The sequence below is a fragment of the Mus caroli genome, chromosome 17 (assembly GCF_900094665.2).
Source record: "Mus caroli chromosome 17, CAROLI_EIJ_v1.1, whole genome shotgun sequence".
Classification (NCBI taxonomy): Eukaryota; Metazoa; Chordata; class Mammalia; order Rodentia; family Muridae; genus Mus; species Mus caroli.
The window spans coordinates 66,963,090-66,984,814 of record NC_034586.1 but is presented as its reverse complement, the minus strand read 5'-3'; the positions used below and the strand labels follow the sequence as shown (position 1 = coordinate 66,984,814).

Sequence of the window (21,725 nt, the reverse complement as noted above, 5' to 3'; positions counted from 1 at the left end):
ATGTCATCAAAGTGACTTACAAGTAATAAAAGCTCCTTTGCTGTGTTATATTATAAACTAACATTGCTACCCAGATGGTTCAAAATGCTATCATTCTCACAAAACGGATGATTTAAGTGTCTTGTCCCAACTCCATTTTCCATTCTTCATTATCGGTCCCAAGAATACTTGTTATTAATATCTACTATATAGTACATAGGCTAAGTCACCAGTGCTGAACCAAAGTATAGCCAGCCACCTTCTTTTCTTAAGTGAGCCAGGCTTAGCCCAACACACAACAGCCAGAATTTGTTAGAAATAAAGACTTTTTTTTTTTGTCTTCTATGCTTCTGAAAACTAACTTTTATTTCTAAAAATAATCTGGACAGTTAAGAAGAAATACTAGCTCCATAATTGTAACCGTGCTGTAATATTCTGATGCGGGCAGCAGAGGCCAAAAGCTGATGGAAATTAATTACAGAAGGCAATCGCTTCAGGGTCACGGTGCCAGGTCTGCCACCTCTGTGTTACCCAGTCATTTTCAAGTCAGAAATATCACAATGCTCTCGAGAGGTCGTCCACACTGCTCTCTCATGGCAGAGTTCATCCTCTCGCTTCTTCCCTCCCCCATCCCTCTCTCCCCTTGGAGCTATGTCACCGGATCATGAATTAGTGGCTCTGAAGAGAATTTGTATCCTTCTAGCCTAATTTGCACTCAAGGAGCTCTGTAAATACTTCACTGCTCCTTTCCCTGAGAGAATACTTGCATTGGATATGAGACAAATGTGAGCTTACAGTTCCAGAAACAGAGGCATATTCTTGTTTTCAAAAGGATACGGCAAGAACAGCCACCAGTCCAGGCAGGTACCTTACTGCTCCCGTCTCCCCTTCCAGGAGCTCCCCTGCCACTCCCCTGCTGAGGTGAGAAGGCAGACTGAAACTCCTGAGTACATTTGCCACCTCCATGTCACTTACCAGTTTCTGGAGTGGGGGTTACGGCCCACTGCTCTGCTGCAGTCGCAGTCGAGGAGCAGGAGAGAATGAGGGCCCACCTAGGCTGAATCCAAGAAACAGTTAAGAGGCAGGGCTAGAGGCTGGATTCTGGGGGCCAGTTCAAAAATAATGCATGTGGTCAGGCAGCAGAATGTCAGGGCCCCACAGCCAGCCTTTTATGGCCAGGAAGGCAGATAAATATAGCAGCACATGGGGAGGGGAGTCCCAAACCCAGAGCAGAGCATGGCAGGAAGCTGCAGAAGCAGTGGGATTAGGTTAATGGCTCAATGAGTAAGGCCTGATTAAACCAAATGGAGGGCCGATTTAAATAGAGGGTTCTACGGGCTGTGTCCAATATATCTTTACTGCTTTGTATTTAAACATACAGGGCTTGTGTTCAGAGCTAAAAACAGGTGTAGGAATCCGATCCTCAAAATGGACCTCATGGAATCTTAACGCCAAGACGCGGCTTTGTGTGCGCTGTTTGTGACACATGGAGCACAGCGTTGAAAGACAACATGGGAGAGAAAGCTGGGACTAACTAAAGGCTAGTGCGGAGGCGGTCCACTTTGGGACACTCGCTGTCCCTTTCTGTTTAGGAAAAGTGAATCGCAGCATCAGGTGCAATTGTCCAATTCCTCATTCATTAGAAAAAGGAAAAAAAAATTAAGAAAAGGAATTCGTTATCTTATTCTTCCACATGCAAGAGCAGGCTCAGCCTAACTACCTGATTCTTTGCTTCCAACCAATGGTGTAATGAAGGAGAAGTGGCCCAGCCTGACACATGGGCTCCATCCCAAAATCCTCGTGAAAAGAACCTGCAGCAGTGGTGCACATCTGTAATTCCAGGACTCCATAGAAACGGTAATTCCAGGAGTCCTACAGCAAGATGACAGACAGAGGCAGGAGGATCTCAGCTAAACTGGTGGCTCGCCCTCCCTCCCTCCCTCCCTCCCTCCCTCTTTTATATACACACACACAGTACACACACTAACAATAAACAGAAAGTAATCCATTATAATCTATAAACTTCAGAAACTATTTGCTTCAAGAATTCTACTTAGACCCCCTTGCAATAGACAAAAAGACACCTTGGTGGTGGTGGTGTTCGGTCAGGGCCAGAGCAGATGGCAGTCCTTTGTTCATTCTAGCTTGATACCTGGCTTGGTGGCCAGAGATGTTGTATGCCTAGGACTCATAAAAATCAAGTCAACTCAAATGCAGGCAGCACAGCGCAGGAGAAAGAAGACAGATAGACTCACCCTCCAGCACATGGCACAGGCAGGCAGACCAGAGACACGCTGCTTACTGCCATGTTAGCACAAGATGGAGGATGCCACCCAGGGGCCCTCCAGCTGCATGACCAACCTGCAGTTGGAGCCACCACAATGTGTGAGTATGTGGTGGTCAGATGGGAGAGAAAGAGAAATGGAGCAGCTTGGGCATTGTGAAGAGATGGGACTGGAGACTGGTCGTTGAGGAGGAGTAGCTTCATGTGAGTGGCTAGCCTCATCCCCTGAGACCTTGGTGAGGTCCCAGCCAGAGCTGCCACTGAGGACCACATCTCAGTTCATGGCTATGCAGAAGCAGGGCATTGGTGTCAAAGTCTATGACTCATATTATCTCTAGCGAACATGGGGATATCCCCTTTTGGGGCAGCGACCTGGGACCACGAGGATATCCTAGCCCTGCCCCTCACTAGTTTCAGTGATGTGGAGAGTTGGCCCCATCTCTCACCAGCAGCAGCACTTGGGAGAGCAGTCTGTGTGTCTGACCCAGGTAGCACAGTGGAGCTGGTCCTGGTGGCAGGGGTATGGGTGAGCCAGCCTCAGGGTATGAGTGTGGGAGAGCTGACCCTCCCATTCACAGGCTGCAGCATGTGGGGTAATGGGCACTGAACCAGGACTGGGTATCACAATGGAGCTGGCTCTGGAGGTGTGGGTGCAGGTTAGCCAGTCCCAGGGGCATGAGAGCAGGAGGGCTGACCCTGCCTTCTGCCAATGGTGGCATTGGGGTGGCCCAGCTGGAACAGTGTGGATAAGGGAGAGCCATCGCACTGACCAGCTCAGCTACCACTCAGGCCCAGATCCAGGGCTCTGAACTGGTCCATCCCCAAATCTCCATCATCTGTGAACAGTTGGGACACATGAAAGGGCTTCCAGTCCCGCTGTTCCAAAGCTGCAGATCTCCATGACACAGGGCAATAACAGGGTAACCATGAGGAGTCCTGATGAGGGTCCAGCATTGATGGTGTCTTGGAAGCCAGAGATCTGGAATCAGATAAAGGACTCATTGCAATGAACATTTGCAAGTAAAGATGTGTAGGCAGAGGGGCTTACTGTGGGACACACTACAGCTTCCACCATGAGATGTTTTCTATGCTTTGTTTGGTTGTTGTTGTTGTTGTTTGGTGGCGGTGGCGGCGGTGTGTGTGTGTGTGTTAGGGGGGAGGTTGCAAGGACAAAGGGCAGACATGAGGGAGTGGGGAGATGAGTGGGCCTGGGGCGCATGATGTGAAACTCACAAAGAATTAATAAAAAGTTAAAAAAAAAAAAGAATTCTAGTTAATAGATTTCCCTTGCATAGTTCCAAGAGATTTTCTTAAGTTTATTTTCTGCCGATTATTGTGATCACACTATCTATAAAAATACTTAATTCTATAATTCCAGTCCTCTGTACCCTAAAAGAGAATTCTAGATTGTTTCTTTCCTTGAAGGAATGACTGGTTTTAAGGTAGATATACATTTTTCTCTTTAAGCTGATGAGAAAAATGTAAGTGTTTTCTGAGTATAAAATAATGATGAACTAAAAGACAAGATAAACGTACAAGTTGCATCTAGCCCCTAGAACTCTGCCTGCTCACTTTCGTTTTAGAGAGGGACACAGAGTAATTAGTATCACATCGTTACTCTATGTATGGGGGGTGATGGATGAAGAAAGCATCGTTCCGGGACGAAAAGTAAAGAAAACGAATAAGGACTAAGTTCCACCTAAAATTATGAACGCCTTCCCTTAGTCTGCCAGCTTTAATTCGCAACTAAAACTCACATATCGACCACATGAAGAAAGAAAGATCTGCATCCGCTTGGTTTGGTTCATGAAGCATTTCTAGACAGCCCATCAATGAATGCAGCAGCACAGTGGTACCCAGCACGCCGAGCACCGCGCAGCAGGATGGGAAGTCCCTAGGGACAGTTACATCGTGACAGAACAGGTGAAATAAGCATCCTGGTTAGAGCTTCATAAAAGTAAACCTGAAAGAACCCCTCACCTTTACAAGGCAGAACTAAAGGGAAATCTAATGTTATGCTAAGGGAAGAAACTGTGATGTAGACAGAAATGTGCCCTGTGGTTAGAAATGTCCTTCTCTCTCCAATGAAGATTCTTTAAGCATAAGAAAAATCTTAGCTGAATAGTTCCATGAGTTCTTTTGAAGGCTGCAGCTGGAGTTACCTATACTTTGTACGTTAACTAGCTTGTATCCTCTCTAGCTTACAGTTGCTCTGTGTGTGTGTGAGTGTGTGTGTAGTATATGTGACGAATGTGTGTATGTGATGAGTGTATGTGTGTATATGTATGTGTGTGAACATGTGTATATGTCTGTGTATGTGATGAGTGTGTGTACGTGGGTGTGAATGTAGGTATATGTCTGTGTATATGTACGTGTGTGAACGTGTGTATGTGTGTGGTGAGTGTGTAATGTGTGTACGTGGTAAGTCTGTGTGTATGATGTATATGAATGTGTGTATATGTGTGTGAACATGTGTATATGTGTGTGGAGAGTGTTTGTGTGTGTATTTGTATGTCTATAATGAGTGTGTGTATGTGTGTGAACGTGTGTGTATATGTATTGTGTGAACATGTGTGTATGTGCATGTATGATGTGTCTGTGTGTATATGTGTGTGTGTGGTGAGTCTGTGTGTATGTGTGTTCAGAGGTGGGGTCTCAGGTATCTGAGGTATCTGGCGTCAAATCTTGCTGTTTATTGAATGACTTCAAGAACCAATTCACCTCTAAAGCTCTGAACCCACTATGCTCTCTAGTGTCTCTAGATTGATTTGTGTGTGTGTGTGTGTGTGTGTGTGTGTGTGTGTGTGTTTCTGCTTCGTCTTCACTCATAAACTGATCTGGAACACTTTGTTCTAAAAAAGGCAACTGCTTGGAGTGACAACTCACCTCTGAAATGCCCCTTCATTGGTATGTTTTGGGTTTTTTTGGGGGGGGGTTGTTTTATTAATGTTTTTAATCTCTAATGTCCCTGAAAATAATCCAGATATGTTTGTGTTACCACTAAAGGCTGTGGTTTGCAAACAGGGGAGGGGGGCATGAGGAAGACAGGAGGGAGAGAAGACAGGGCCTAGGATTCTTATGAGGAGCCAAGTTTCACCTAGTTATTAAATGAACCAGTTCTGAACTAGATCTGGAGCTAAAATTAGAGCTATTTATCTGAGCACTGGCAAAATGAAGCCAACACAGTGTTCCATCAGGCCCTGCAGGCTACGAGTTGCCCAGGCGACCTCCCTCCACACTGGGTAGAAGGGAAGGATTTCTGGGTCAGTGGTCCTGGAAAACAGAAAGCCTGTGATGATTCAGCCCTAGCAGATATGTGATAAGACAGGGTCCCAACATCCACTCAGGTCCTGCCGACTCCCATGTCTGTACCGTAGGCGCTATGCCACCAGTAAACTCAAACAGTTTCACAGAGGGAGGCCTCGGTTGTCTGTGGAATGCTGCACTCATGCATTTAAATATTCATTTCTTTCTATTCTTTTCTGTTGCCTATATTTCCTTCTCTCCAGTTTTTCCCTCCATCTCAGGAACCTTAACCTTACCAGACCCTCTGTATTAGTTACGTTTCTTACTGCTGTGCCGAAACCCCTGAAACAAGCAACTTCAGGAAGGAAGGTAGGGGTTGGTCTGCAGGTCGAGGGTGTGATTTATGTCAGCAGGAAAAGCATGGCTTCAGGATCATGAAGCCACAGGTGGCGTTGTGTTCACAGTCAGGGAGCAGAAAGATGCATGCTGGGACTCAGCTGGCTCTCTCCTTCTCACTCAGTCTAGGACCCCAGACCATAGAACGGTGCTGCCCAAATTCAAGTTAAGTCTTTCCTGTTCAGTTAAACCTTTCTGGAAACATCCCTAAAGATGCGCCCAAGGTATATTTCTATGGTGATTCTAACTCCTATCAAGTTGACGACCAAGAGTAGCTCTCACACTCTCCATGTTTGCTTGAGGAGAGAAGCCCTTGGCTGCTAAGGTGTAACTGGCCTAGGATTGTTGGTTAGGCCTGCAGAGGCTGATCAAACACTTCTGCACAAGCAGAAGTAGCCAGCAGCACTAGTACTTATGCAGAGGTGAAGGGGTACCCTTGGCTTCTGCCACCACCCTCGATCCAAACCCCAGTCTTGACACCTCTCTTCCTAGACAACATCTTCTGCAGGAAGGAGGGCAGAGTTAAGTACGAATGGGACAGCATCTTAAATGACAAGAAGGTCCCAAGTTATATCTGAGCCTTAACTACCTTTACTATAGCATAAGATACCCTACTGTGTCTATAATGATAAGAGGGTAACTGGACTGTTTTAACCTTGACCCATACCCTGCTCTCAGCATGCCCTTCTGCCCTCCACTGGCGAATAAAAGGCTCTGTGAATGCTGACCTCTTTACCGATAAACACTAAGGTCAGGCAGCTGTCTGCTCGGTCACTTTCCTTTTCTCTTTCTCCCCACCTGAGCCCGCTTCCTGTGATTCAGACAGTCTCTTCGCTTGACTTGGGCAGTAATGGTTTGGGCAGTAATGTCTCCCTTATTGCTAACTAATGTGTCAGCAAATGATGTTTGAATTCCCAGAAACAGAAAATTTGTAATGTTGCACTTTGAGAAGAATGATGGCTTCATCCTTGTTGGACATAAAGGCAGTAGAGCTAGAACAAACAAGCTAAGTAAACAAAAATCCATTTATTTTCCAGATCAGCAGACATGTTGGATATAATTCGTCAAAGTGGTTGGGAGCTGTGAAGCCCTCAAGCATCAGCAGTGAGATAGCCTGTCACAAAGCCTGTGCAGTGTGATGAGCCACAGCAAAGCCGGTCTAATGACCAGGCAGAATGAGAGATGCAGCTGGGGACTGAGGATGTGCACGGGCAGAGCTCACTCAGCTTCCTTCCTTTAGAACCTTCCTGGGTCCTACCCTCCTTAACACAGTTTAGGGGATCTTGGCCATCAGACCCCCTTACTCCTCCAGCCCCACCCCTCTCCATTTCTCTGTTTGGCTCCTTACTTCCAACCACAGCAATTCCCCAAGCTAGGAGACTTGAAGGCCTCAGTTCCTCCACATGCGCCACTCCTTTGTTTGCCTAGCACAAGCACACCTGTCTCCTGTACTGCGAGTTACCCGAAGACAAGAAGCTCCCATATCTAGCACAGCTCTTGACATATAATGAGCATTTGATAAGGAGGCGGGGATTACTGAAGAGATGGAAAAACAAGAACTATGGGGCAGCCAGGCACAGGATGGAGAGAGAGAAGCAAGAGCTCGGAACAGGTTTCACTACCATCTACCCTGTGTTTGTCTCTAGTGCTGGAGATGCAGCCAGCTATACCGCCATGCCCTGAGTCTACAAAAACCAGGTTCATGGGGACAGAAAGCAGAATGGCAGGTGCCAAGGGCTGGGGTGGTGTGCTTAATGGCTATGAAATGTTGGGTGGGGGAGGTAAAGAGCTCTAGAGGTGAGCCGGAGTGGCGGAGTCTATACCACAGAATGGTTAATGTAGGAAAAAGTGTGAGAAAGGAGAGATAGTAAGGGGGCAGTCTCTTGATGACTCATAACTGTTCTGCATGTCCGGTTCACCACATATCTATCAGTCCTGGATGCTGAGAGCCCCACCTTTCCAACAGATAGACTTGCCTCTAAGTAGATCAGAGAGAGGCAAGAAAGGACTGTGCTCCCAAAAAGGAGGCAACAACTCCAGAAGGAATACCTGCTGCTCTGTGTGAGCAGCAGGTATGGACCCCAGTCCCTGTGGCTCTCATGGACCTGCATGCACTCCTTTCTAGCCTGTCTGTAGTCACCCATTTGGTGACATCACTGTGCTCACTGTATGCATTACTCCCCCGGGGTTTGTGACCTAGTCTACGTGATTTCCAGGACTTGTCGGGAGAGGGGGCAACTTGTGTGTTCTTCTGAGAGGCCTTTTAGCCTCTCTGGCTCTTGTGTTTTCAGAGGTCCCTGGATAAGGAGGGCCAAGAGGAACTCTCCTTCCTAGGTCCTCGACGGGCTCACCTGGGGAGCTCTATAAAGCATGCTCAGGATCAGGCTGTGTTCTAGAACAATTACCTCAGAATCTTTGGCATGAGACATGGATACTTTTTTTTTTTAAAAGCTTTTTTTTAAGAGGAAAAATCAACTCACCTCTTTTAATTATAAAATCACAAAGGCCTCTGAACTAAAAAGAAAACTATAAATGCCTGTACATATAAAAGTGTTCCTTTTGGGGGCTGGTAAGATGGCTCAGTGGGTAAGAGGACTGACTGTGCTTTCAAAGGTCCTGAGTTCAAATCCCAGCAACCACATGGTGGTTCACAAACCACCCAGCCAGCCGGAGGGAGGAGAGGTCCTAAATTCAATTCCCAACAACCATATGAAGGTTCACAACTATCTGTACAGCTACAGTGTGTACTCATATACATAAATATCAATCTTTTTTTAAAAAGTGTTCCTTTTCAGTTATTTGCTTAGGAAGTCTTTTTCCAGATGGTACTATGAATTCCAGGGTATGATTTATGGGACTGCCATTTGCAAGAAATCAGGTTGATCTATAGTGCCAGAAACCAAATGTATTATATTATTCCTCAATACCCCATTCATACTACAATGTTTCCCAGTGTAGTGACTTGTGTTTGTAACAGGTGGTGGCAGAAGGAGGCTCATGAGTTCAAAACCAGCCTATCTCAGAAACAAAAACAAAAGAGAAAAGTTAGAATGTTTGGATTATTTTGTTAAAACCTTCAATTGATGTAAGAAATATTTATTTTTAAATGCATTATAAGTTTCTTTGTTAGACTGTACATTTTTAAACTTAATTATTTGGTTTTCTTCTTGGGTAAGCTACCTTTTAGCTGTGACATAAAATATATATGAGATATATCAATCTATAGGTAGATATTTTTTATATCACTCTTTGTGGGATTTTGTTGTTGTTGTTGTTTTGTTTTGTTTTTCGAGACAGAGTTTCTCTGTATAGCCCTGGCTGTCCTGGAACTCACTCTATAGACCAGGCTGGCCTCGAACTCAGAAATTCACCTGCCTCTGCCTCCCAAGTGCTGGGATTAAAGGCATGAGCCACCACTGCCCGGCTTTATATTACTCTTAAGCTGCTATAAACACCCAACATTATTGAGAACTCCAGTGTGTTATGGGAAATATTTTAAAAAATGAATCCATGCTATTGCTGGCAAGGCACCGTTGGGCTGGCTGGCCAGGCACTGGCAGGCAATGGCTGTCCTCTTCTCATTCTCGTGGAGACTTTCTGACTCACAGCTCCAAAATCTCTCCACCCAGCTCGCTCAGTTCCCACTGGCAGGTGGCTACCACGACAGCCTCATGCCTTTTGTGGTGCACTTCTGACAAACCCACCCTTTGCCACTGTACCCTTTCTTTCTGTAATCAGTCGAGCTGCCACGTGAGGAGAACACTACACAAACTTAGTTCAGAATCAATGGTAATTCAATTGCTGGGGGCAACAACTAGAATCCTAATCTTATAAACCACATTAAATCTAAATCCTCCAGTGGCGAATCCTGGTAGATTCACCATCTAAACCAGGAGACACTGGTAGCTACATCTTGTCCTCTTGCTGTCCCTGTCTAAAAGCCCTTATCTCTCCCCAGCCTCCTCCCCATCCAACCAGGAAGTCCCGCCTACTCGCCCAGTGATTGGTTCCTTTATTTATTAGGGGAAGGTTTACAAGAAGTCACTTGAGTATGTGACTCATTCCTGGTTCCAGACAGCCCTTCCTGGGAAAGTGACATTAACATCAAAATACAAACAGCACCAGGGCCACCCACAATACCAGTGTTTTACATACCATACCAGTTCTTTACAGATATTGTTTTAACTTTTTATTTTTACCAAGTCTCTGAAAGATATTATTATCCCCAAGTATGAATGAAAAAAAAATAATAAAGTTCAGAGAGGTTAGGCAGGGCTACTTCTCTAACTCCCTAAAGTTACTGTAAGTGACAAAATTAGTAAATAAGAAAAATCTATTTCCAGTATGCTCTAAAGGCCCACTCTGACAGGTATGGCAGCACTCTGTATCTGTGCTCGCTCTCTCTCTCTCCATACACACACACACACACACACACACACACACACACACACTGTCCTGACCATAGCTACTCAGCTTACAGTTCCTGCTGGGGCTCTTGCTCTCCAATCACAGATGGTGGTTGGCTACAGATCCAAAAGTCCCTGATGTATATCCTGACCAGCAAACGACCTACAGAATATGGACTGGCTCAGAAAGGCAAATGAAGCTAAATTCCATGGGTCTCTTTGGAAACTGAATTGGAACTATTGTTACAACACTTAGTAGCAGGAACAAAAGTCAAGAGGGCTAAACCTGGAGATGACATGAGTATATTTAGAATGAGGGAAAACATGGTGTGATGGTTTGTATATGGTTGGCAAGGGAGTTTCACTATTAGGAGGTGTGGCCTTGTTAGAGGAGGTGTGGCCTTGCTGGAGGAGGTGTGGCCTTGTTGGAGGTGTGGCCTTGCTAAGGTGTGGCTTTGTGAGAGGAAGTGTGTCACTGTGGGAGTGGGCTTTGAGACCCTCCTCTTAGCCACGTGGAAGCCAGTCTTCTGTTTGTATTTGGATCAAGATGCAGAACTCTCAGCTCCTCCAGCCTCACATCTGCCTGGATGCTGCCATGCTCCCACCTTGACAATGGACTGAACCTCTAAACCTGTATGCCAGCCCCAGTTAAATGCTGTTCTTTGTTAGAGTCACCTTCATCATGGTGTCTACTCACAGCAATGGAAACCTCTAACTAAGACACATGGCAAACTGAAGTTCTGGGGGGCCACAAGCTCCGGGTGGTTGAGGAAAGCAGTTGGTAGAGGACGAGCAAAGCCAGGCACAATGCAATCAGAGAATGACCATGTGGCCCGTGAGACAGAAAGCAAGCGGCCAGACCCTCAACTCCTGGGTTTGTGTGGTTCCTAAAGCTTTTCTCTTGAACTCTTTGAACTGTGCGTCTGTTCCTTGCCACTGAGTGGGTGAAAATGCAGTAGTGTATTAAAAATCAATGCAGTAGGGTATTAAACACTTGATGTTCTGCTATAATGCTTGTATTTGTCCTATCAGACACACAGCATCTCCATTTCAATTTTTTCCTTTTTATACTCTCTTATGAAAGCAGAACCATAAGTTGTCTAACAGTAACACTTCGATGCATTACATGAAACTCACGTTCATGTAAACTCTGCTAACATAAAGGACTGGTGGTTGCCTGGGCTTGGGGAACGGGAGGTCGGAGAAACGGGAAGATCCTCTGCGAAGGGGCATGACGCTCTGAGGGGTGATGTGACCATTCGCTATCATGGGTGTGGCGATGGCTTTCACGAGAATAGGCGTATGCCAGAATGTATCTCACTGTATTGTATAGTTTAGTGTGTTGTTAATCATGTGTTAAAAATACCTTAGAGCCATTTAAAATTTTTATCCTCTCCCCAACAAAGATACAGGATTCCATTCCTTATGTTTATGAGTGACAAAGCTGCAGTTGGTTGCCAAACATATTGTGAGCACTAGGTTATTCCCAGGGCTGCTCTTGGCCTTGCTCTGCAGCCCTGCAGGACCTGCATTTGTCTGGGCCTGCACCACTAGACATGGCTATCAGTTTCTGTATTTTGTTTTCCAGCTGAATTTCACTTTAGAAAAGATGTCTTTCACTACTTATGACACTTAGGAAAACAGGTATTGACCTTCACAGTTTCAATTTTTTTCCAAATCTGGGTCCTATAGTGTGATTTTCTCATTTTCGACGTTTTTCAATTTTTTTCCAAATCTTTTTTTCTTCTTCTTCTTAATCCTTTGGCTAATTTTCTGCTTTTAAACTTAGTAGCGTTTGGTTTGGAGGAATTTTGTACATTTATAATGCTTTAAGATTGTGCTGAGACATGGTCTTTCAAGAGGCATTTTATAAGAGATGATTATAACGTGGAATTCCAGTCCTTGCACTAGACTCCAAGGGTGACCTGATCTCAACTGCTCAAGTCACAGGCTGCATGGCCACGCTGAGCTGATGGAGTGCAGAGGAGCAAACTCAGGGCTGTGCACTCTCACGCACTCTGCCAGCTGTGCTACATCCCCAGCCTCAGTTTCCCACGCTCTCACCTTGTTGATCATTCCTCGACTTCAAAGGCATTTTAATTAAGCCCACAGTATGAATATATTAAAATTTCAAAGAATTAAAATATTACGTTGATAATATTACATTGACAATATTACATTGAAATATAATACTACAATGATAATATTGCATTGAAAAAAAATAAGTTTGGGGGCTGGAAAGAAGGCTCAGCAGTTAAGACCAATGGTTGCTCACTCTTGTAGAGGACCTAGGTTCAGTACCCAGCACCTGCCTGATGGCTTCCAGGCATCCCTAACCCCAGTTCCAGCAGATCCAACACACTCCTGACCTCCGAAGGCCCATACATACATGCAAGCAAAACATTTACACATAAAGTAAATATAAAAAAATTTTAAGAAAAAATATTGACTACATTTTAAAAACCAGAAATTCTTCATTCATGTTGATTTTTTTCTATACACTTTTAATACACTCTTTGTAGTCTATTTGTAGCTCTGGTGCTCCAAGTCTAATTATCAGACAGATTGAGTTAAACATTCTCTCCACTTAAAAGACAGGAGCTCCTCCTACAGTCTTCCTGGACTAATAGATTAAAGCTCATTGTTACATCATACACACACACACACACACACACACATACAGAGAGAGAGAGTCATACCTCACCTATAAGGAATTAAAATGTACGTTGTTAAAACCAAACTGACGGAGCTGGAGGTGGCTCAGTTATTAGTGCTTGCCCGCTATGCATGAAGTCATTTCAGTTCCCACAGTGGCATAAAAACAGCTCCATGGCACACACTGTAACCCCAGCCCTCAGGAGGGAAAGTCAGGGGGATGAGGGGTTCAAGGTGATCCACAGCTGTTCATGGAGTCTGAATCCAGCCTGGGACCACATGAGGCCATATCTCAAAAGAAAAACAAGAATGGACGCCCGTATTTCTCAACATTCAACAGTTTCTTTCTTTTAAAAAAAAAAAAGAATTATTTGCTTATTTTATGTATATGAGTATACTGTAACTGTCTTCAGACACACTAAAAGAGGGCATCAAATCCCATTACAGATGGTTGTGAGCCACCATGTGGTTGCTGGGAATTGAACTCAGGACCTCTGGAAGAGCAGTCAATGCTCTTAACCACCAAACCATCTCTCTAGCCCCATTCAACAGTTTCTTATATACAACAAAAATCAAAAGTAATCAAGCCAGTCAGGTAGCTAAGGGGGTAAAAGCCTGGTGGATGAAACTTCAGCCCGGGACCCATATGGTAAAAGAAGAGAACTGATTCCCACAGCTTGTCTTTTGACACATGCACACACACACACACACACACACACACAGATACACAAACACAGACATACACAAACACAGACATACACACAAACACAGACATACACACACAGACAGACAGATACACACACACAAACACAGATACACATATAGAGACATATACACACATACACAGAGAGACATACACAGAGAGTCATATATACACACATACATATACATAGAGACATACACAGAGTCATACATACACACACAGTCATACAGAGAGAGAGAGAGAGACATACACACACAGAGACACTCACAGAGACATACACAGAGAAAGATATACACAGAGAGAGAGAGGCACAAAGAGAGAGTCATACACACACACACACACACACAGAGAGAGAGAGACATAAGAAATACATACATACATACACAAACACAGAAACACACACTTAAGATTTTTTTAAAAAATAAAATACATAGGTTTCTCAATTGTGCTAACTAGCTATATGCACCCAAGTAAGTAATTACCAGATATTTGTTGATATTCATAAATAATTAGAGGAGCAGGGGTGGGATTTATCACCTATCCTTGGAAAATCAAAGACATAACTTACACTTTTGGCTTTTTATATGACTATTAAGAGAACCTGTGCAAGTAACTGAAGTATCTTGAATCTCAGCTTGTGTAAGAAAAGCAAATAATAGTGTCTTCAGGCCCCACAGGGCTGTGGTGAGAATTAAATGTTACACAAATACCTGGCACGTGCTGGGCACATGGTAACTTTAGCTCCTTTTCTCTCTTTAGACCTGACCTCAGAAAACAACTGTCCTGTCACTTGGTACTCATAGTACCCCCAAACCATCACTTAATACTGAGCCCCCAAATCAGTGGTTATTGTGGTTTCTCCACCTCAGCCCTTCAGGCAGCATCTCTAACTTCTCTCTAGTGGCTAGAAGCAGCCCTCTGGTTATGAAGACGCAGGATGTCTCCTGACAAATGTTTCCTCAGAGGCAAAGTCTGCACGCCTTCCTCCCTGGCTCCTGAGAACCCCAGCAAAGTCTGCACGCCTTCCTCCCTGGCTCCTGAGAACCCCAGCACTGGCGGAATATGAACTTACGTTTTAGTGGGACTTGGATGTGATTTGGAGAGAGGTCCTTAGGAGATAAAAAAAATTTAGACAGACCATAGGGTAAGGCACTCATCAGCTAGGACGCACAGGAAGAAAGGAAAGCACTCTCTGCCATGTAGGACAGGGCAAGGAGGTGGCTGTCTGTGACCGTAAAGATGGTTTTAGCAAGAAGTGAACCAACCAGATCCTTCACATTGGACTTTTCAGCCTCCACAGAGTGGAAAACAAATTCTCGTTATTTGAGCTGCCTGGCCTGTGAATGAATAGAGATTTTAAATAGAAAAGGAAAACTTGCTAAGCATCACAGACACGTATTGTTTAGGGATGCCCATCTTTTTATTGTAATTGTTACGGCTTCATTTTTGTGGGTGTGTGTCAGTGGACAGTCAGGGTCCAGCCTTGACTTTCAGCTACCGAGGTGGAACACGAGATGGCCCAGAAGATGGTGACTTCTGACAATTACCTCTCCCTTGCTATTCTGACGCCAAAAGCTGATGACTTCTGGCAAATGACTCCTGCTGAAAGCAGTGGGGGGGAGTAGGAAAGAAAATTACTTGGGCCCTTTAACTCAAGAGCCACTTGCTAGCTTGGAGAGGCTTGGAGCTCATTAACTATTCATGAGACAGGGAGAAAGAAAAGGATAGAGAAAAAGTCATGTGCATGTGTATACACACACACACACACACACACACACTTGGCCAGGCCCAAACCACCAGTTCCATTCATTTCATATGTGCATGTGCACACTTATATACATACTCATATGCCTATATATGTATATATGCAGATGCATTTAAATAGACAAACATATATACACAGAGACATATTGTACATACATACATACATACAGAGAGACATATATACACATTTGGTGGATGGAGCAGAGAGCCCCAACAGCCACACTTTGCTTTTCTCTCAGCCCTTTTATAGCTTCTTAGACAAAAATTCTTTATAAAATTATCTCAAAGATAAAACCTTTTTGTAACAAAAGGGAGTTACAGAAAGATGTTGATAGTAAGTTCAAAGTAGTGTTTATTCTATAAACTCATTATAAGTTCAAAGCCACAGTTTCCCATAGCCTTGCTTTATCATAGTGCACACCTGTGGCTTCATCCTTGGGCCTGACCTAGAATGACTGCTTTCCCTTGATCTCAAATATGCCCCAAGCCTCTTTTTCTTCCTAGTGCAATTTTCATGCTTGTGACACCGAACTCTATTTGTAGATTTTTATTCTACTCGGGGCTTAAAGATACTTGAATCAGGGGGCTGGTGAGATGGCTCAGTGGGTAAGAGCACCCGACTGCTCTTCCAAAGGTCCAGAGTTCAAATCCCAGCAACCACATGGTGGCTCACAACCATCAGCAACGAGATCTGGCGCCCTCTTCTGGAATGTCTGAAGACAGCTACAGTGTACTTACATATAATAAATAAATAAATCTTAAAGAAAAAAAAATTAAAAAAAAAAAGATACTTGAATCAGTTCAGGAGTTCTAGAAAATCATTATCAGGAATTATGAAATTGGTCTAAACAGCATTATTACATGAAAGTACATCTTCATATTGATCTTCAGGAAATTTGTCCAGTAGGGTGGGCTGATGCCCAGGAATCACTAGGCTATGTAATAGTGGCAGGAAAGGCACATCAGCAGCAAGAAGCCATCCTGGGATGAAGTCTCTGAGTCCATGCCTCTCCAGAGTGCACCCAAAACAGTCATGCAAAATGATGGACCACCTCCAGATAACTCATTGTTCTGCCACAGCCTTTCCTACATGGCTGTGCCAAAGGACAGCTTGTAGAAGTTAGTTCTCTCCTTTTGCCATGTGGGTCCCAGGAATTTAACTTGGGTCACTAGATCTGGTGGCAGGCTGAGCCATCTTGCCAGCCCTTATATAAATTTCCTACTATAAGTTTCAGCTAAAACTCTGAAAGCCATTAGAAGTTGGGGAAATGGCTGACGTGCCTATAACTGCAACAGTGATGGGAAGACGCGGGCAGGGGAGCAGGGGTGGTGGGCGGGGGTGGGAGGACTCTCCAGGCCTGCTGGCCAGCCTGCCTAGTACAAACAGGGAGCTTCTGATTCAGGAAGAGACAGAGTGGTAGAGGAAGACATCAGACATCTTGCTCCATTTGCATGCTAATGCACAGTGTGTGCACCTGCACAATGAGTTACAGATACCATGTATACCATACCACCCACCACATACACACACAAGCCCATAGATAGCGTTTAAAAGCCACTCTTGAAAAATCATTTTTTTAAAAGATTTATTTATTTATTTTATGCATATGAGTACACACTGTAGCTGTACAGAGAGTTGTGAGCCTTCATCTGGCTGTTGGGAATTGAATTTAGGACCTCTGCCTGCTCTTGTCAACCCCTCTTGCTCAGTTCCTGCTCGCTCTGGCCCAAAGATTTAAATATTATTATAAATAAGTACACTGTAGCTGTCTTCAGATACACCAAAAGAGGATATCAGATCTCATTATGGGTGGTTGCACCATGTGTTTGCTGGGATTTGAACTCAGTACCATTGGAAGAGCAGTCAGTGCTCTTACCCGCTGAGCCATCTCACCAGCTCCGAGAAATCTTCTTTTAAAGTTATAAGTGTCTTAGTTTGGGATTTATTGTGAAGAGACACCATGACCAAGGACAACATTTAATTGGGCTGGCTTACAGTTTCAGAGGTTCAGTCCCTTATCGTCATGGCAGCATCCCGGCAGACACTGTGCTGAAGGAGCCAAGAGCCTGGATCTGAAGGCATCCAGGAGAGACTGTCCTCTGCAGGTAGCTAGAGGAGACTGCCTTTCCACATTAGGTGGAGCCTGAGCATAGGCGACTCAAAGCCTACCCCAACAGTGATAAACTTCCTCCAACAAGGCCACACCTACTCCAACTAGGTCTTACCTGCTAATAGTGCCACTCCCTCCCTGTGCCAAGCACATTCAAACCACCACAGTAAGCGAGGAGCTGGAGAGGTAGCTTAGCAGTTAAGAGTACTGGCTGTTCTTTCAGAGGTTTTGGCTTCAATTCCCAGCACCCACATATATGGGATCTGATGCCCTCTTCTGGTGTGTAGATGTACATGCAGTTGAATATCCATAGACACAAAAGAAATAACTGAAATTGTAAATGATCTCATTTCACCAGAAAGCCTTGTAAGGTGGCCTGGAGGGATATCAGAAAATTAGGCCTCAGGCCAACCCAGGGACTTGCTCTCCGAGTTACACAGCTTGCTAAAGGAAAGATGGGGTGCAGAACCCAAACTGTCAAACTTGGAATAAAAAGGACTCACCTGCTGTTTCATGAAGAGTTCCGTTAGGTTACAAAAGAACAGGTACGCCGCCAGTGTCAGAGGCCTTCAGAAGTGGGTGTAATCATTAGAATTTCATATCAGACATTAGACTATGCAGAGTTCTTTTTCCACCTTGATTTGATATATCCATGGTTATCTATGGGAATGAATACAGGGTGAACAGAAACCAATTTCATATGAGCTGGGTTCTTTGCCCCTCCAGAGGACCTGACACATTTCTCTCTCTTTCCTCTATTAACTCCTAGAATCGGCCCAATTGCCCTCTGGGACATCTTCCACTAGTCCCCAGGTAAGTTTATTTGCTCTTCTGTAACCTATTCATATTTGTTTCCTGTAGATCTCCGCCCTTTCTCTTCCATCCCACAACCCAGTCCCGAGGTAGCAACTGTTCATTTTAAACCGGGCAAGCCAGAGCCCCACCACCACCACCGCCACAGCACTTACCAGTCTAAACCTATTGGTTCATTTGGCAAGGACATATCAGGCAGCTCCTAGAGAAGCAACAAGGTGCCGTTTTCCAACTGAGGTGGGACGGATAATGCCATGTCCTCATTCTGGAAAGGGGTTTTGGTGTTCTCCTGGGCAGGGAGCTGAGGAAGACCTAAGCTCTCCAGGGTGACAGGCTACCTCCTCGTGGAGGTGTTAGGGCATTGCTGCACTGCCTCAGAATCTATGGTCTCTGACTGCTCAGACCTCTGAGTTTGTACTGTCATAGCCAGCCACCAGATGTGTCCCCAGTCTTCCTTAAAAGTCATGTTGGACCCCTTAAAGTCCCTGAAGATGAAGAACCCACTCTTAAAGACCTTGGTGTAGGGAGCTGGAGATGAAGTACCCAGTTATTTGTATTTTTACAAGTATCAAAGGGAGAAAAATTTTGTTTCTGACATCTGTAGGATTAGGACATTTTCCCCCTCAGCGGCTCTGCTTTTGAGTTAACTTCAAACCATATCACTGATTAATGGGAGGAATGTTTCTTGAAGAAAACATCCAGTCTTGGGGATACCTCTCCAGGCTCGTAGTAATCTCTCTTCCTTTAAATAAGAACTATTGTTAGCAGCTGCTCCACGCAAGGAGACCCAGCGGGTAAACTGGTCCAGCACTTTACTCCAATTACATCATTCACCCTCGAGCGACATAGGTGGAGCAAGCAGGAGTCACCATCAGGGTAAAAGGGGACTCTTGTAGAAAGTTCCAGAGAACGTTTGGGAAGAGGGCAATCGATATTGAATTCATGAACTCTTAAGTAGACCAAAGAGACAGCGCGGCGGTGGCGCTGAAACTTCAGTGTTTCCTCCCGCGTGGGAAGCGTGAGGAACTCCATAAAAAAAGATTTCATACTTTTCAAGTCGCTGCCTAGACCCAGAGGCGCTGACCTAGACGGTGAGTCATCCTAGCTTCCTGCGCAGGCGCGCTCCAGATGCGGGGCGAGGGGAGGCCCCGGGCTCTGGGGGCGGGGCCAAGGCCAGTCACGTGACGTCCGCGGCCCGGCTCCTCAATTGCCCTAAAAGGACTTAGACGGGGGTCCCCGCCTCTCGCCGCGCTCTGGAATGCGGGCGGTGGGAGAGCTCCGGGCCAGGCGCAACCATCTGCTGACAGGGGGGAGGGCGCAGAATCACAATTCAAAAAGAGACGGGAGAAAGAGGAAGAGCCGGTGATTAGACCGAGAGACCCGCCACAGGATTCTTTAAGCTCTACTCCGCGTCCCGGACTCCCCGTCGGCGCCCCACGCCTGCCATCTGCTCTGTCACCTTCCCCGAGGCGCCCCCTCCCGTCCGGGCTGGCGCACCGAGGCGGAGGAGCATGGCCGCCAGGCTTCCTTCCGGTTCGCGAGCGGAGGCCGGAAGTGGCCGTACTCCGGGGGCTGGAAAGTTAGAAAGTCTGGGAGGGCGGCGGCGGCGGCGGAGCTTCGCGGAGACGCTCACTTTAGGTTCTCGCGGCTGAGCAGGGTGAGTGGTGCTGGCCGCGGCGCGGGGCCGGAGCGGCTCGGTCCGGCCCGGCCGGGGAAGGTGTCCCCGCGGGGCGGCGGGGACCGGCGGGAGCCGCGGCTCGGGGAGCGTACCTGGGCAGGTGTGCCTGCGGGAGCCGGGGGAGAACCGGGGGCGACCGGGGCGCAGACCCCGCTCTGCTTCCCACACTTGGAACTTGGGAAATGTTGCTTAGCTCGCCGGCGCCGCGCGCCTTGGATCCTTGCCTCCCTCCCCGCGAAACCAGAGAGCCCCAGAGAGCTGACTCGGGAGCTCTGTGGAGTTGCTAACGTAAACTTGCCCGGATCGAAGGAGTGTGCGGATAAAACCGTAAGATAGCACCGCCACCCTCGGCAACTGTCGTCGCAGCTGCGCGGCTATGTGTAGTAGCAAGACCCTGTTCAGATTTACAACTCTAGTGTGTGCCCCTCTAAGTAGAACTTTTTAAAGCGGTATTTGAACAGAGAGGAGATTTGGAGTTTCTTTTGCCTGTCGAGGGGGCTAAGTCGACTCTACAGAGGAGTGTTATTAAGAGTCTTTCAGTAGGCGTATAAAATATATTACAGATCTTTAGAGATCTTTTAAGAAGTGCAGACGTTGTATCAAAAGGTGACGAAAGCGAATCTTCACTAAAATTGCTGATATTTTCATTTTTTCTGGATGGCCTTTGATGAGGATTAATTAGAAAGGTATTTTGTCTTCAAAAGTGAGGTGTAGATGACAAGTCGATCATGGCGACTAATGACTTTTAAAAGGTGCTCAAAACTTTTGGGTGTGGCTGTGGGAAGATCCAAGCTGACTGTCAACCGGAAGTGTGCCTAAGAAACAAAGATTTGGTTTTCCTTGAAACTGAAATACCAACTTTTAAAAACTGAGTCTATCCCCCTCCCCCACATCTCATCTTGTAAGAAACGCACTGATTAAATAATAAGAGATTTGATCTGGATTTCGAAGCAGGCCAAATACCTGAGGTTTTGAAATGGGAGTATTTGGAAGGATATATTTACTAGTTTTAAGAGAGCTTTTTTATTAAAAGGTATTAACTAAGTATGCTTAGCTTAGATGTTCTGTTAAGAATTTCTATCTTTTACATCTATTAAAAGTTTAGGCACGTGAGATTCTACTATTTAATTTAGGCAATCTCATGTATATCTTTGTATGGCTTAGTCCTACTTAAGAAGTTTCATAGGCTGCTCTTTTGTTGTTGTTATTGATTTGTTTGTTAGTTTGGGTAGGGTCTCCTTTTAGCCCATGCTGGCCTGGAACTTAAGATGGTCTTCCTACTTCCAGGGTTAGGATTATAAATCCAGTTACCAGCCATCACACCAGCTTTAGCTTTTTCAAAACTTAAGTACCAAAGTTTCTATAAAGTCTACATTTGTAAAGATTCTGTAAAATCTGGTTGCCCTTGGCATGTGGAGAAAGCCTCTCCACAGCTGTTTCACAGTCTGATGTCTTCCTTAAGCATGAGGCTGTCACTTATTCTTGGGCCAGGTTGCAGCTCAGTGGCAGAGCGCTTACCTGGCATACATGAGGCAGAACTGCAAAGCAAATAACCCACACCATACACCATGCACTGTCTTGGTTTTTTTTTTGTTTTGTTTTGTTTTTGTTTTTTTTTGGTTTTTCGGGACAGGGTTTCTCTGTATAGCCCTGGCTGTCCTGGAACTCACTCTGTAGACCAGGCTGGCCT

General features: G+C 45.4%; 2 protein-coding genes and 1 long non-coding RNA gene across 6 annotated transcripts in view; 1 reads left to right on the top strand and 2 right to left on the bottom strand.

Moving 5' to 3' along the window:
* Myom1 (myomesin 1) overlaps positions 1-1,113 on the bottom strand; it is a 112,060-nt gene extending 110,947 nt beyond the window's left edge. The window contains exon 1 of one of the 4 annotated variants that reach the window (XM_029471248.1): positions 955-1,113. The gene's annotated coding sequence lies outside the window, so the exon portion shown is untranslated. The remainder of the gene's footprint in view (positions 1-954) is intronic. The other 3 variants (XM_021186201.2, XM_029471249.1, XM_021186202.2) reach the window with 3 other exon arrangements.
* A 1,976-nt stretch (positions 1,114-3,089) lies between these two features.
* LOC110312408 lies at positions 3,090-18,691 on the bottom strand. Its single transcript, XR_002380053.2, has 3 exons — positions 18,513-18,691; positions 18,048-18,204; positions 3,090-3,242 (listed from the first exon to the last, which is right to left on the bottom strand). It is a non-coding gene; the product is annotated as an uncharacterized LOC110312408 (long non-coding RNA).
* Positions 18,692-19,579: 888 nt separating this feature from the next.
* The window catches only part of LOC110312338 (myosin regulatory light chain RLC-A), an 8,521-nt gene continuing 6,375 nt past the window's right edge, over positions 19,580-21,725 (top strand). Inside the window, exon 1 of the mRNA XM_029471271.1 lies at positions 19,580-20,014. The gene's annotated coding sequence lies outside the window, so the exon portion shown is untranslated. The remainder of the gene's footprint in view (positions 20,015-21,725) is intronic.